Genomic DNA, 16,022 nt, shown 5'->3' with positions numbered 1-16,022 from the left:
GAGATGCTGAAACAAGGCACTGATAACAAGGAGTGGAAAAAGAGAGAGTTAAGTTTCCACTCAGTTAAGGGAAGTAAGCAATGCAAGGTGAATGCTCCATGAAAGAAGTAGATGATATCAGTCAGTGGTTACTGAGAATGCAAGCACATTACACTTTGGATCCATTTTATGGCTGGCCAGGAAATATTAAAGAAAGTCCATTCATAACACTTAACCAGATACCTTGTCTAGCCCTAGACTTCTCTAACTTGGATTTTTCCTGCATTGTCAATCTCTTACACTCTGGGTTCCTAGACTACATCTTGATTGTTACCATAATAAACTCCCTGGTCTTTATTTTTAACTTGATCCATACACTTCCTTTTGCTCCATTACAAGTAATGTATGGTAGAGTCAAGAGCAGTGGCAGAGGAAAGAAGAGTCGTGTAGACCCCACAACGGGCACAGGATCAGCCACCAGCGAGCTATCTGACCTTCAACAAGCTTTGACCTTCCCAGTATAGAAGAGTTTTCGTGTCAGGGCTATTTGTCATTGTGAGAAATCTGAAACACTCAGAAAGCCCAAACATTCAGAATGCCCAATATAGGATGGATTAAATATTAATTTTTGAAAAATCATGAAATATAATACTGCATTAAAAATCATGCTTTGAGAATATTTAATAATATAGAAAATGTGCATGATATAGTCCTATATGTATAGAAAGCAGTTTGTAAAATTGCATATTTTGTTTTAAGCTATGAATCAATAGATATATATTACAGAAAAAAGTTGAAAAGATATATAACAAAATGACATTAATACTTACATCTATGAACCATGACTATGGGTAATTTTTATTTTCCTATTTGTGATTCTTCTATATTTTTTGTATTTTTTATAACAAAAATGACTAATTTTATAATCAGGAAAAAATAATTACAATGATCTATGGTTTTTTTCATCCTAAAGAACAATTTCAAATATAATATAGATCTGATTAGGGTAAATTCAGCAGCAAGTACCAGAAAACTCAATTAACAGTGCCTTAAAGAGATTTTCACTTCCACTTAGGTTAAAGACATGTACAGGGTAATGTCCTTCCATCCTAGCAATGAGAATAACCCAGGTTACCTTTACAGTCATAGTTGTGTGTGTGTATGTTTTTCCTCACCACAGACCTGAGGATGCAAAGACCTAAATAACTAAAATCTAGAGGGTGACAAACTCTTCCCACCACCACTTTCATTCTTGGAGGAGCAGTGAGGGAAGACAGACAAAAGATAAATCACTGCGATGTTTAGAAACTTTTAAGGCCAATATGGACAGACATGACAGGTTAGAATTGAGGAAGCAGCAGCCACATGCATAATCTGTCCCCACCCACCAACAATTTGTCATAGGCCTTTCCTGAGTACTCACATGGAAGACTGGGTAGAGCCAAGAGCTGATGGAGGTTAAGGGCAGGGACAGCATACTCCCTCAGAGGATGAATCAGTGGCTGCCCCAGGCTGGGGGAGAGCAGAAGAGCTAACAGAGACTACCTCCAGATGACGAGGCAGGCCGGGCTAGCCAAAGCTGGATGCAGAGCCAAGGAACTGAGGAAAAATTCCTCATGGCCAATTCAGACCTTCCCCAAATCTACCCCTTTAGCCCTCCAAACCTGAGTACTTGGTAGCAGCAGGAGGTAAGGGGACAGTCCTAAAGCATAAAAACCTGGTCTCAACACTGGAGAGCTGAGGATTCAAATGATAACCCAGCCAAATGGCAGCCTGCTGGGAGCATGATGAGATGTCCTGTGACTTAAAAAGTGGTGGTACTCTATAAAGGACAAAAAGTATGAGTCTCCTGGTGCTTAGATCTCCTGTCCTGCTGAATGGAATGTCTTGATTTTGATCTCCAATCATTGAAGGCAGTGGTGATTTGGATCAAACTATAGTGAGAACAGTCTCAGCTCATCTATAGATTAGATTGCCTAAATCCCTCACCCTAGATGCCTGAGAGAAAAATGAGTCTGCTCTCTCCTGAGTTTTACTATTATTTACTTATTAGTATTTACTATTTTTTAGATATAATTCCTTTACAATAAAAAAAGATGGCACATATAAAGAAGCAGGGAAAGGTGACCCATCAACAGAAGCAGCTCCAGAAGTGAAATAGATATCGGAAGCATTAGACAAGGACTTTTAAATGAATGTGTCAAATGAAAATGGAAAAGTGGACAATACAAGTAAACAGAAAGAAAATTTCATCAGAGTCATGGAAATAATTTTTAAAAAGAGCCAAATGGAAAAAATAAAACTAGAAATAAAGGAGATATCAGAAATCAGGGTTCATTTGGTATTACCAGCAGGTGGAACACAGAATACAAAGAATAAGTGAACTTGAAGACAATTTCAACAGAAATAATTCAAACTCAGACACAGAGGAAAAAAAAAAATAGAACAGAGCATCTGAGGTCTGTGAGACAACACCAAACAATGTAATATATGAATAATTGGAGTTGCAGAAGGAGAGAAGGGAGAAAATGAACTAGAGAGAATATTTAAGAGATAATAGACAAGAATTTGCTGAAGTTGGTAAAATACACCATAATCCACAATGAATATATCCACCTAGAAATCCCAACCAAGTAGAATAAATACCAAGAAAACCATACTTAGACACTTTATAGTGAAACTTTATAATGGAACTACTAAAAGCTAACAATTAAAAAAAAATTAAGTAACATATGCAGAAAAGAAAATGTCTTACCACACATGATAAAATGTCTGGAAATGGAGTAGTACCAGAATTGACTAGTTCAGCATCTAACCCAGGGCAAGAACCCATATTCTTTCCATCTTTCCTTTTTGCCTAATTTAGCATAGAGTCTGTTCCTTTAATGATCAAAGATGTTTACAGGAGCACCAGGAAGCAATCATTGCACACATCCACTCTTAAGATATCCCAGAAACTTCCTGAAACACTAGCTCTTCCAGCTAGAATGGTACCACATACTCACTCCTAAACTAATCACCAGTAAAGAAGAAATAATCAATTGGCTTAGACTAATTAGTATTGACTCCTGAAGCCTCTCCAAAACTATGTAGTCCTTCACACCTTGGCCAAATACAGACTTCTTTTAGCAAAGTAGTAAAGGCAAGTTACAATTGTTAGATAGACAACCAGATCTGGCATTTAATAAAATGAAACTAAAAACGCAGTAGGAAACCAAGGGTAAACATAACCTTTAATCTCACAATTGTATCACTAATGATTTCACTACATCTTTGAATTGTTCCTGTCACAATTTGATAACATTTCATTCTACAGTCTCTACTGGATGTGGGAGATACTGAAGAGGCATTGTTTCCATTCTCAGCATTTGCTTTGTAGTATCGAAAGATAGACCTAAAACAAATGAATATCATTGGAAGACATGATCTGAGCATGGATCTGACTTCTGCAACTCCTGTACTAACTAAACTACCCTGAACAAATTACCTAAACTCTCTAAGTCTTAGGATCTGCATCAGTGAGAGGAGCTGATATGTATCATCTCACATAATTGTGGTGAATTTTAAATAGATAATCCATAAAGTGATTAGCAAAACTGTTCAATAAACAATAGTTATCATTATTATTTTTCAGTGTGTTTATAAAGTTCAGTAGGCATGTAAAAAACAACAGTTGAGAAAGTCAACACTGAAATGGTAAAGCTTGAATATATATGGATACATGAGCTATTCAACCTTTTGTAGAAAAGACTAAGATAGCAATCAAAGGCATTTCTGGAAGAATAACCAGTTCGGAAAAAAAGATACAGAAGCATGAAAAGTGAAGGAGTAAGGATCCAGGAAAAACAAGTAAACCTCAGTGTAAGCTCTGAAATAGACTCCAGGGCTAGGAGATGAAGCTGTGAAAGAACACTCGGGTGAGGCATGGAACCTCATGTATGACAGGATTATGGTATCATACTTCTCTGTAGGCAATAGGGAATCATTGAAGAATTTTTTAAAAGGTAGTAATAATGCCTGCCATTTGCATATATCATTGTGGCAACAGTGTTCAGATGAACACTGAGAGAGAGAGACCTGTGAGAGACAGTGTCTGTGCCAGAGGAACAATGACATTTAGAAGACATGCAATAAGCTACTTGAGAAATCATGTGGCCTAAGCTATGAGTGTTAGGAAAAGCTGGAAGAGAAGGCGAGGGTATGAGACTTGTCACAGAAAAGCTTGATTCTCAGGAGACTGGTCAGTTTAAACACTAGAAAGCTTTAAGTTTATGATTAAAAACTGAAAGGCAGTGGAATGACTTTCAGTTACAGATAGTAACATAAAAATAACAGTAGATAAAGTATTGAGAAGTAGATACTCTACAAAATGTTTGGATTGTTAGAATGAACATATGAAAAAATATTATTTGTAGCCTGTAGGTACTATTCAGCTACTTAAAACCAGCCTGAATGTTTAAGTAAGATAAATATTTCTTTTCAGAGGAACAGAACAATTTTGTTTATTAACTACTTAATTAGGAAGTCTTAAAAAAATAAAAAAAGGACAAGTGTTACATTAAAGCTCAGTCCGTTCCTGGTTGAGCTGTTACAAATGATAAATTAGCAGATTGCAAAGTAATGAGATTTAAAAATATCTATTCTTAATCCCTATTGCTTAAATTTGAATTTCTCTCATATTTGTTTCTCTTTGGAGATAAAGTAAAACTGCTTTAACTTTATATTTAGGATGTGGTTCTAATGGAGAGCTCACATAAGTGTCTTCTGGATTTACCACTCAAATTATAAATAAATTAACATTTCCTCTTGGACAAAATCTCTTTCCCCATTAATCCTAGTGTTTTGACAATACCCTGAATCCCTCTTTCAAGTCTTTTCCAATCATTTTGGAGCAGTCTGTCAGGGTTATTCATTAATCCTCACTCTATATAAAGCAAAAGAGTCATAGGCTTCATTCCCATTTCACAGATAATTTATTTATTTAGGCAAAATTCTCTAACACATAATGCCATTCAAAAATAAAACTTATTACATGCATTCTTGGCTGTCAGTTATAAAAGTGGAAACTTTTCTGCTTTCTATGCTTTTCTGCAACTCAGTTAAAAACACTTGAGGCTATAACCTGAAATTTAGTACATTGTTGGTGATTTAGTTACATTTATCAAGAATAGAGCAACCCCATATTACAATTTCTATGATATTGTAATAGTACAGACTGCTTTATTGAAGAATTACATTCTAGCGACCACTTAGGCTTTAAGAATCCCAATAGTATAAAAGAGAGCATGGGCCAGTTCAGGGAACACTTAAATCAGTAGCAGGGATCTGGTCTCTGCTCTGATACTGGCTGTACTTCTTTGAGCAGTTCATTGAGAGCTGTCTGCACCCATCTGTACATCTTGAAATTGGAGATCATGGTCCCTATTTCATTCAAAGGAGGCTGTGTGAATGGATGCAACCATTTGTCTTCAGAAAACGAATGGAAGAAAACTACCTCCTATTTTATAACCATGATGCAGAGGACTTCCTCTACTGTAGATACTTTACTGGTTTTTAACAATAATTAAGAAGTAATTTCTGAATCTCTACTTTTTACAATATCTCACAACTCTAAATCATTGGATTAAGTGGTTTCTGATCCTTGCAAAATGCTTAGGTAGCAACAGAAACTTCTTTCAGCTGCTACAATTTCCCCTTTGTGTTCATATACATCAAAACTAATGCTATCCATTAGAGGTGAAGTAATTAATTGTGTCTGCTAGATACTCTGATCTCGGGCACAAATAAACTCCAAGTTACTTCCTTCTGCCAGTTGCAATCTTCTATAATGCCTTCTCAACTCCACCAGAAAGACCACTCTACTCTACAAAAACAACTATAGAAAACACCAAAATAAATGTGGTGGTGGGATTACTTGCATTAAATGCCATTATAATAACCAAATCAAAATAAAATCAAACTACAAGTGAAATATACATATTTACATTGTTTACAAATTGTGGCTTAACATCGGACCTTTGGTAGAAGTTCTTCGCTTCTTCAAGATCTGCTACTTATATTCTGATCTGAGAAGGGCCCTATTCTGTAGGCACTTAAGAGTTTCCTCCCAGGGGCGCCTGGGTGGCTCAGTGGGTTAAGCCGCTGCCTTCGGCTCAGGTCATGATCCCAGGTCCTGGGTTCGAGCCCCGCATCGGGCTTTCTGCTCAGCAGGGAGCCTGCTTCCTCCTCTCTCTCTGCCTGCCTCTCTGCTTACTTGTGATTTCTCTCTGTCAAATAAATAAATAAAATCTTTAAAAAAAAAAAAAAAAAAAAAAGAGTTTCCTCCCAGGCTACCATGTGAGCCCAGTATCTGTCTACTAGAACTTACATGGGAAGTTTAAAATTCTGGTTTATTACTCAGGCTATGAATCCACAGATATCTTTATTTGAAGGACACTTAATAGCTTATTAATTTACTGTCTGCTTTTCTTTCATCTGTGAACACTGCATCTTCCTTCATTCAGGCTGGACCCCAGGAGCCTGGCACGTTATTCATACAACAGAGTAAATTCCCATTTGGCCAAGGCAAAGCTTCCCTTGAAATCTGCATCTCTGGCCACAGTTGTGTTTATGCTTAGTATCTAGTTTCAGTGATCTTTTTTTGTGTCTTTTTGGACTGTGATCTGTTTGTTGCTTTTACTAAGCTTCCCATTAAGGAATGGTGAACAGGGCCACGAAAAGGTGGTATAATGTGGTGAGGCTCAGCACTTCCTAGCCCTATGGCACTTAATTACTACACTTTGCTTGCCAAGTATTTCTTGGCATCTAATTTAATTTGGGGACTTGCCTAAGCATTTAACTGAACTTGGAGAACTCCTTTCAAATATTTATACCCACTTTCTTTCTCCTCCTGTCATATCATCAATAATTCTGCACCACATTTTAGATCAGTTCCACTTCCATTTTTTTCAAAATGCTTGCTATTCCTCTTTTTCCTCTTAAATATATTGCTTACACCCCAAATCCTAATAAGTCTTCATTTTTAAAAAAGAGTTTGTCCTTCTTTCCTTCTAAACCTTTTCTTGCCTCATTAGAGCAGAATAATTCTAGATTTTCTCTGTCCGTAAAGTTTTTATGCTCTCATTTAATCCAACTTGTATCTCATCCTCTGATAGGTTTCTATAAAAACAGAAAGCACAGAGGAAAAAACAATGGATTCCTTATACTGGTCACAGCCACATAAACGTCAACATTCTTGTCTCTGACCATGACTCTACCCACTCAGTTCTGTTACTCTAAGTTAATGTTCAACATGTTCTTGAATTTTGTCAACATCTACAATGTCATGATGACTCTTACTTCTTTCCTCACTCAGTGTTCTCCTGGTTTTATATCCTTTTGCAACTAGCATCGGCCTCATAGGTCATCATGTTATTTAGCTTTTCGTTGGTGCCTTCAAGCCCATATCAGTGCTGGAACAATCCAATCATATCCCTTCTTCACTCTGATATGAATGTACACAGTGCTGTACGGGAGAATAGATGTCAGCACCTCAGTGTACATACAGCTTCCAACTCCCTTTGGAATTACAAGGCTATTCATCTATACTTTTCTTCACCCCCTCATTTTTTACCTTCTCTCACTGTTCCCACCAACCTTTTCCAGACATTATTCAAAGTCCTGAATTAGTCCAGAACTAATTCTTCCAATCCCACTTTTAGCTGGGTATTTTTTGCTACTAAATCTTTATGTTAATAATGGATAAATAATGATTTTATTCACAACACCTGTAGTATTTTGAAAAGCATAGTGCCAGTGGAAACATTGGCAAACCAATGAATATAATAGACAACGCAGAAATAAATGCAATAATAAATAAGAAAATAGTCAAATTCACAGGAAAACAGATTATTCAGTAATGACATCAGAAGTACTGGTTAGCCATTTGGAAAAAATAAAAATAAAATGGGACCTCTTCCTCATTTCCCCCACCTAACAATAATAACAGGAATATAAATAGTAATAATTCTTTTTGCTTCATTGCAATCATGAATCTACTCATAGAAAGTGACTAAAATATTTATAAGCTGGCTTTAGGAAAAGCCTACTAATCATGTCATAAAAACTACAAACAAAAATTAAAATGTGGACAAATTTGATTATATCAAAATTCTGTTTTGAAAAATAAGACAAACATAAAACAAAGAAAACAGGGCGCCTGGGTGGCTCAGTGGGTTAAGCCGCTGCCTTCGGCTCAGGTCATGATCTCAGGGTCCTGGGATCGAGGCCCGCATCGGGCTCTCTGCTCAGCAGGGAGCCTGCTTCCCTCTCTCTCTCTCTCTGCCTGCCTCTCCGTCTACTTGTGATCTCTCTCTGTCAAATAAATAAATAAAATCTTTAAAAAAAAAAAAACAAAGGAAACACAAAACCAAGATGGCACAACTATATTATTGCAGCATTATTTGTGATAATGGGGAATTAAGAACAGTCTATATAGTCATCCATATGGGACTCATCAAATAAATTATAGAATATACCCATTATGAAATACTATACTAAAATTAAAATTGAAGTTATAGTATATATGAAATTGGAAGACAGCCACAACATATTATTGTTAATGAAACAAAAGGAGGGTAGAGTACAGTATTAAAATATTAGGTAGTATGTATGTGTGTATGTATATGTATATATGAAGATATACATGCAGATTTCTATAATAGGAAGTTTGAAAGAACCTGGATTACTGAGCTCGTATACTATCTCACCCTCTATTTTTAACAATTTTATGTGACAGGCCATACTCTGGGCAATTAAAATACTATCTTAAACCAATTTATAGACTGGGAACAGTCTCAGAAAGTGTGAGCAACTCTCCTTTAAATTAAAAGGGAAAGCAGTGATAATACCAGAACCCAAGAACCTTACCCTTAGTCCCGTGGTTGGTCCACCACATGATAGCTGGTCCTAAAGAGAAGATAATCATTTCAATCCAACCAGCTGTTTTCTATCTCCACTAAAGCAAAGAAAGAAAATAATTTGAGATTAATCTATTACTGTAGATGTTATAAAATGCTTCCTTTTTTCCGTTTTTTAGTATAAAGAAACTGATAGTGAAGAACTAAAGTACATACCAAATAAAGTACTTTCCACTGATTTATCTGCAGCCTTGCCAAGAGGTTAACATTGCTAGTGTGCTTCCCGACACTAACATCTGTTGGTTTAATATAGGTGTATAAGATGGATGGAGCATAGCCTCGGATGTATGACACAGGCAACATCCACCTAACTATTTGAGAAGAGCTATGAAAAAGATCTTTCTTCCCCAGCTTGTGATTCAATTTCCTGAATCTCAACTCAGCCTCCTGCTTGCCCAAAGATTCATACAGGGGATCTAGGTAGAATGGGAGAACATGGAGGTGGGCAGGGGGGACACTGCTTACATCCAAAATGGAGAGGAAAAGAGGATCACTCATTAGTCTTTATCAGATGACTCCTCTTTAAGAAAGAGGTAGCTTATTAAGAGTTTTAGTTTACAGCCAGAAACTTCATGAGGGGGGGGGGAAGGAATTCACACAAAATCTAGAACTGTTGAATTAAACCCAAATACTATAAGTGTCACAATTACAGATTCAAAATAAACCCAAAATGGTGAAGGGGAAAAGAACTTATTATTTATTAAAAACTCACTGTGTTGTCTAGGTCCTTTATACACATTATCTGACATTATAATCCTCAGGACAGAGTTTATATGACCTGAAACCAGGTAAGCTGGTAAGAAGCCAGCTTGAAATATCTGAGAACAAAAATTACCAAAAATTACAAAACTATCTGCTTATATCTCATTAGTTATTTCTCAGGTGATTATATAGAAAGTCTCTGGCAACGTTAAGGTATCTGGGTCAACCTTCTCATTCCTGTGATATTTCATTCTGTTAAGTAATGACAGTGATTCTATTTCTGATAAAAGACTTTATTTGTGTTTGCTATTTTTCTTCAACTAAAGTGGTGGATGATTTCAAATTAAAGTTGATAAATGGCACTTTTGTATTATAGTTCAGGTAAACAGTGACAGTCAGAAGAAGGTAAATGCAGCAGTTCCATTGGGCATGGATTCTCCTAGCCCGGAAGTCGGCTGTGTTATTTTGCAGACTGTGATGACTTCAGTGCAGCTCTTCTAGCGAAGACTACTGTGCAGAAAGTCTTTCTACAGCCCCTTCTTCATTACTGGAGTGGATCTATTAAAGCAACCTGCTAACTTTTTGGTAGATGATGTTTGGAATACATGTACATGATAGGTGAGATAGCCCGGAGTCTAGGTTAAAGTCACCATTGCAGATGCTTAAACCAATTCTTTTAATAAACTGATTATCAGTTGTTTAAAAAATATATATGCAAGTATCTCCAGAGCCTGGTCTTTCTTCAGATTTGACAACTGGTTTTAATGTATGTGTTAAAAAACTATGGAAGCTTTCGTACTGGTTATGGATAGTTGGATTAATAGATATAAATCTTTCAGATTAAACATCAAACGCATACTGTCACAGTATTGTAAATATAAATATTCAACATATGTTTTGACCATCTAAGCTGGAATTATCTGCAGAAGAAAAGAACATGAAAGACATTCATATGGATAAATTCCTAAAATTACAATATATGGATATATACATACACTCACATATATATACACAAAATGTGTTTGTGTGTGCGTGTGTATTGTTGTCAAACTACCAGTTTAACAGTTCTCTAAATTCCTTATTTCTATCTTTTTTTCTTCTACTTAGTGCGGGATCGTCTATAGCTCACACTAACTGTGTATAATGAAATATGAAGACATTTCTGACTGCACTGTTAACTTGGGTCATTTCTTTTAGGAAATTGAGGGACAACATATGCTTGTCTAAGCATGTTATGCAAATTATTGACATAAAGGATTTTTAACATGTAGGTAGTGTAAAACATGTCATAGTGACAATTCTTACATTCACTATTCATTTATCCTGACAATTACCATGGTTATAATGCCTTTCTACATGTAGCCATTTTATATGCATGTTGAAAAGCAAGGCATGCACAAGTACCTGCAAGATATTGGAATTATATCCTCAACACTTTATCTTCAAGTTAGGGCTTGGACTCTGTAATTTTCCTCTGTTTATAAAATTGCATACATGAGATACCCCAGCAAGGTGAGTCTGTCTATTCAGAATGTTTGAAGCGGAAATATGTTAACATGGAAGGAATTTTCCCTCGGCTCATTTTAGACTCAGTCACATGGTCAGAGGCTGGAATTTATACCAGACATTCTCAGAAATCTTCTAGTAGCCATATTATTGCTTTCTTCAAAAGACAACTGTGCATTGCCTATTTTCTAGCTGCCTTTGCAACACTGTTCTGCTCATAACACACAATCCCCGTTTTTAAATGTACTTTACTAAACAAGTTTTATGTTATAAAGCAGAACAATATGAATACCATCTATGCAATCTGCTATTCTGTATTGTCAGATATGTCTTTTAAAGGAAAACTCTATAGCAATCAATCACGTGACAAGGTCTCTCTCTCTTTTTTTAAGAACAGAATACCATATTTCATCTATGAAGGAGGCAATATAAAATACTACTGATATCTGTATGATTTTTTTAGTCATTTGCAAATGCACAATTTCCCACATTTGCTGAAATAAGGTCTCAGAATAAATGCTTGTCAGTTTTAACAATTGTGTGGAGATGGGACAGATGGGCAGCTGTTTCTTTTTTTAATCCCAGATTTTGTTCTTTTACTTTAAATAATGTTGAAATTATTTTTTTAATTGTGAAAAAATAAACATAAGAGGCTTTTAAAAAATAAAATTAAGTGGTAGAAATTGAACTACAATGAAATAAAGACAGTTCTTATAATGTGGATTAAAAATCTCTAGCTCTTTTAACAGAAAACAATAGATTTCACTGGCTGTACTGTGTTGATGCTGATCATTATTTATGCTATAATTGCTATGACCAACTGTCTTTTCAGTTTTATAGGAATAGACAAAAGTTCTGATTAAGTCAAATTTGCATGATCAACTGGGCATCATAATTTCACTGTTAGTACTTATGAATTTTTCTGACATTTTAATCCCAAATGTGACTCCTTTCTTAGCTGTACACTGCAATATGAATTAATCTAAACTGAAGCTATTTTTAAAATCCTTTTGTTCATATAAAAACCACATAAGAATGCCTCTATTTTTAAATCAGTATTTCTTCTATCATAATTACTTCCTCATATTACGAAAGAATAAAGATTTAACTAATGCCCTAACTAAATTGGCCAAAGATTATAAATAATGACTTTTCACTAGGTACAAATCTTCTGTAATTAGAAAGGGAGGCAAATAATCTGTAATGAATGAACTGTATTTAAAATATAAGTACTGAATATTGAACACAGATGCCTCTATACTGGTGTATAAGTGAAAAAGAAAAAAAAAACTATATTTGTCTCCTTCCATGGGCAGAAATTTCATGTTCCAGAAAGGTAAAACACTCAACACAGACAAATACCACCCCCAACACAAAAAAAGAATAATTTTAATTAGCTGAAAACCAAAATGCCCTTAATAGAAAGATTTTAAATAGCAAAATGGTCGTTATCCCATTACATTATGTGAGATTATTCCAGATAATATAGTTGACCAGAAACTATTTCTGTATCCTACTCAAAAATCTGAAATTTTTTGACCTTCAATTAAGTAAAAATCATATCATTGGTCAGTTCCATACCATGCAGCAGTGGTGATGTGGGATAATTTTATGTAGGAAATATAGTTCTATTGAATGCTTTTAATGGATTGAATCTGTTAATATAACAGTGGTTGATTAAAGAACCTATTTTAATATCAACTTTAAACAGACTACAATGCTTTATAACTCTAAATTGTTAGAATCCATTTTTAATTTCTTTAAAACTGATAAGCCTCCCTGCCCTTCCCTAATTTCAAATTTAATTAAATCCACAACACAACCACACTGAAGAGAAAGGCCAGTTTTATTTACATAACATAACAATAGTAATAACAATGAGTGAGTTGCACTAAACCAACATCAGTCTTAATCACAAAATATTATTCTTGACCCCTTCAAAGAACAGCTTTTTTTTCCTACCCAGCCAGGAATAACATTCAATTTTGTATCAAAATAACTACTGCGACAGAACTCACAAATGAACAAATATATTTTTGGAAGTAAATCAGCACATTCAACATCACAATCATCACTACTATTTTTTTTTCATAAACTGAGTAATCTTCCATCTTAACCCACAACATCAGCAATGCTTAAATTTTACGTTTTTTAGATACTATAAAAATTACATATTAAGCTCTTAGGATGGGCAGTGAGGAAATTAAGGTGCAGATTACAAAAGCCTGGGGCATCAAGGGGTGAAGGAGGCAAGATCAGAGAATGAAAGTGGTAGAATCAGGGTTTTCAAGCAGTTCCTTTCCTCCCAGGTTATATTCAGACTGGAGGCCTGCCTCGGGCAGAGTCAAAGGAGGAGTTTGCCTAGAGCACCTAGTCTGGAGGGAGAGCCCCTCTACTTTATTAACCAAGCGCCTATTGTGGTTGCCTCGGTCTAACATCTACTCACAGCCTGAGAGCTTTGAGAGCCTTTGGATTATGGGTTCACTGATCACAAAATCATTCTACATGCTTGCAGAGTTAAGCACATATATTAGTTATTTGAGAGTCAGAGTTACTGAATTTCTGAGAGGCCTCCACCAAAGTTGAAAGTCAATCCACAATGTCAGTTTAATATTAGATACTTAAAACTATGTTCTCCCAATAGTGAATTTTCTAATCAATCCCTAAGAGTACTTACTAGCCATTAATTCACTGTTTTCACTTTCCCACAGCAATTCTCTTCCCATCATGCCCTTTACACACACACACACACACACACACACACACACACACAGCCTTTTCAGAGTAAAACCTGACATCCTTTGTTTTAGATGGGTTCATCTTTTCAAAGAGACTACAGTCCTATACTAGTACTCACTTTTTCTACTTTAGTATTTTTTTTTCTTTAACTCTAATTTCTCCTTGAAATATGTTTGCATTTCCATAACCCTGAAAATTCTTCCTCTTTGAAACCACTGCTCCACTTTAATCACCGTCCTGTTCTTTAACATTATTTTATAGCAAAAGACCCTCAAACAAGCAACTTACCTCCAGACCTCACTGCTCTCACTAGGCATCCCTTAATTCCTTAACTTCCTGTGATTGATTTATGGACCCATCAATATCCTGACACTGCTCAATTAAATCATTTTTCTAATGGGATTGAATTTCTTTATTCTGATCGTCTTCAAATTCTCCACTACATTTTATACAGCTTATCTCATTTTTAGTTTCCATGATACCATCTGTGATTTTTTTCTCTGCATCTCCCACCAACTGGGCTTTTTCTTCTTTCTACCACTCAGTTTAGTGACTCTCTTCATTGTCTATCTGCTGATTTTCCTCTACACTTACATTTTTTTTTTACATTCAACTGTTTTAATTATTTCCCCTATACTAAACTTCTTATCTCCTGAACATCTTACATCTTATTTCCTACTTCCTCTCCTGTTCCATTCTCCAAAATTTATTATAGGCTCCTTAGTTATTAGTTATTTATTAAAAAAAAAAAAGAGACTGTTCATGCTTCTACCTATATGTCAGACAGGCATTCTTATAGACACTGAAAATAGAGTAGTGGAAAAAATAAAAATAAAAATAAAAATTACCTGTCCTCATGCAGTATGCATGTTTTTGAGGGAGGGAGATAATAAACGTGGTAACATTAATATCATGGAAATGAATGTTAAAGGGAAAACATAAAGCAAAGAAGGAATATGTGAAATATCAAGGGTGGACTTAAAATTCTAAATAGGCTGTCAGACTACAGGGACAAATTTAGAAGCTAAGATACCACTTAAAAAGTACTGCAATAATCCAGGAGAGAGATGATAGTGACATGGACCATATATAAGAAGAAGGAACCAAGATTTATACCAAACTTTTGATCCAGGTAACTGGAAAAATGTAGCCCCTTAGCTAATATAGAAAAGAAGATCCTAGCTGCATAATACAAATTTTGTTGTCCTAAACATAAAAATGGTATTTAAAACCATGAGAGGAGGGGCGCCTGTGTGGCTCAGTAGGTTAAGCCTCTGCCTTTGGCTCAGGTCGTGATCTCAGGGTCTCTGGGATTGAGCTCTGCATGAGGCTCTCTGTTCAGCGGGGAGCCTGCTTTCCCCTCTCTCTCTCTCTGCCTGCCTCTCTGCCTACTTGTGATAAATAAATAAAATCTCAATAATAAATAAACAAATAAATAAATAAAATCTTTAAAAAAAAAAAAAGCCATGAGAGGAAAATCACATGACCTTGGAAGTGAGTATAGGTAGAAAATTAAAAAAGTGTAAGGTTTAGAATTTAGGAAAATAAGGAGGAACTGGCAAAAGTAACTGAGAAGGAGTGGTCAGAGACATCAGAGAAATGATGGACTTTAAGGGAAAAAAAGCAATTCTAGGAAAAGGGTATCAATTGCACTCAATGCAATGGGTAGTGCAAATATGAGAATTGGTAATTAAAATTACCAATGTGAATGCCTTCGGTGTCCTTGACAAAAGGAATTCCAATGGACTATGAGAAGAAACCTGACTGCAATAAATAGAAGAGAGAATGGTAAGAAACTTCCTCAAGAAATTTTGCTATAAAGGACAGAAAAACTTGGGAACATAGCTGTAGAACAAAGTGTTATCAAGTGAAGGTTTTTATGATGAGTGAATTAACAGCATGCTTATATGCAAATGAGATAGAAAAAATAATGTTACTGAATGTATGGAGAAATGCAGAACAGACAAAAATGGATGGGATTTATGCATAGATGGAGACACAGACTGGGTAGAAACATGAATGAACACAGTTAACCGGAGAGACTGTGGAATATAGGAATATAGGTACTATTAAGTGTGTTACACATCACTAGGAACTTATGGAAGTTCTCTTTTTAAATGTTTCAATTTTTTCAGTGAC

This window comes from Lutra lutra, chromosome 4 (genome assembly GCF_902655055.1).
Source record: "Lutra lutra chromosome 4, mLutLut1.2, whole genome shotgun sequence".
Taxonomy (NCBI): Eukaryota; Metazoa; Chordata; class Mammalia; order Carnivora; family Mustelidae; genus Lutra; species Lutra lutra.
The sequence above is the reverse complement of the archived record's forward strand: the minus strand, read 5'-3'. Positions refer to the sequence as shown.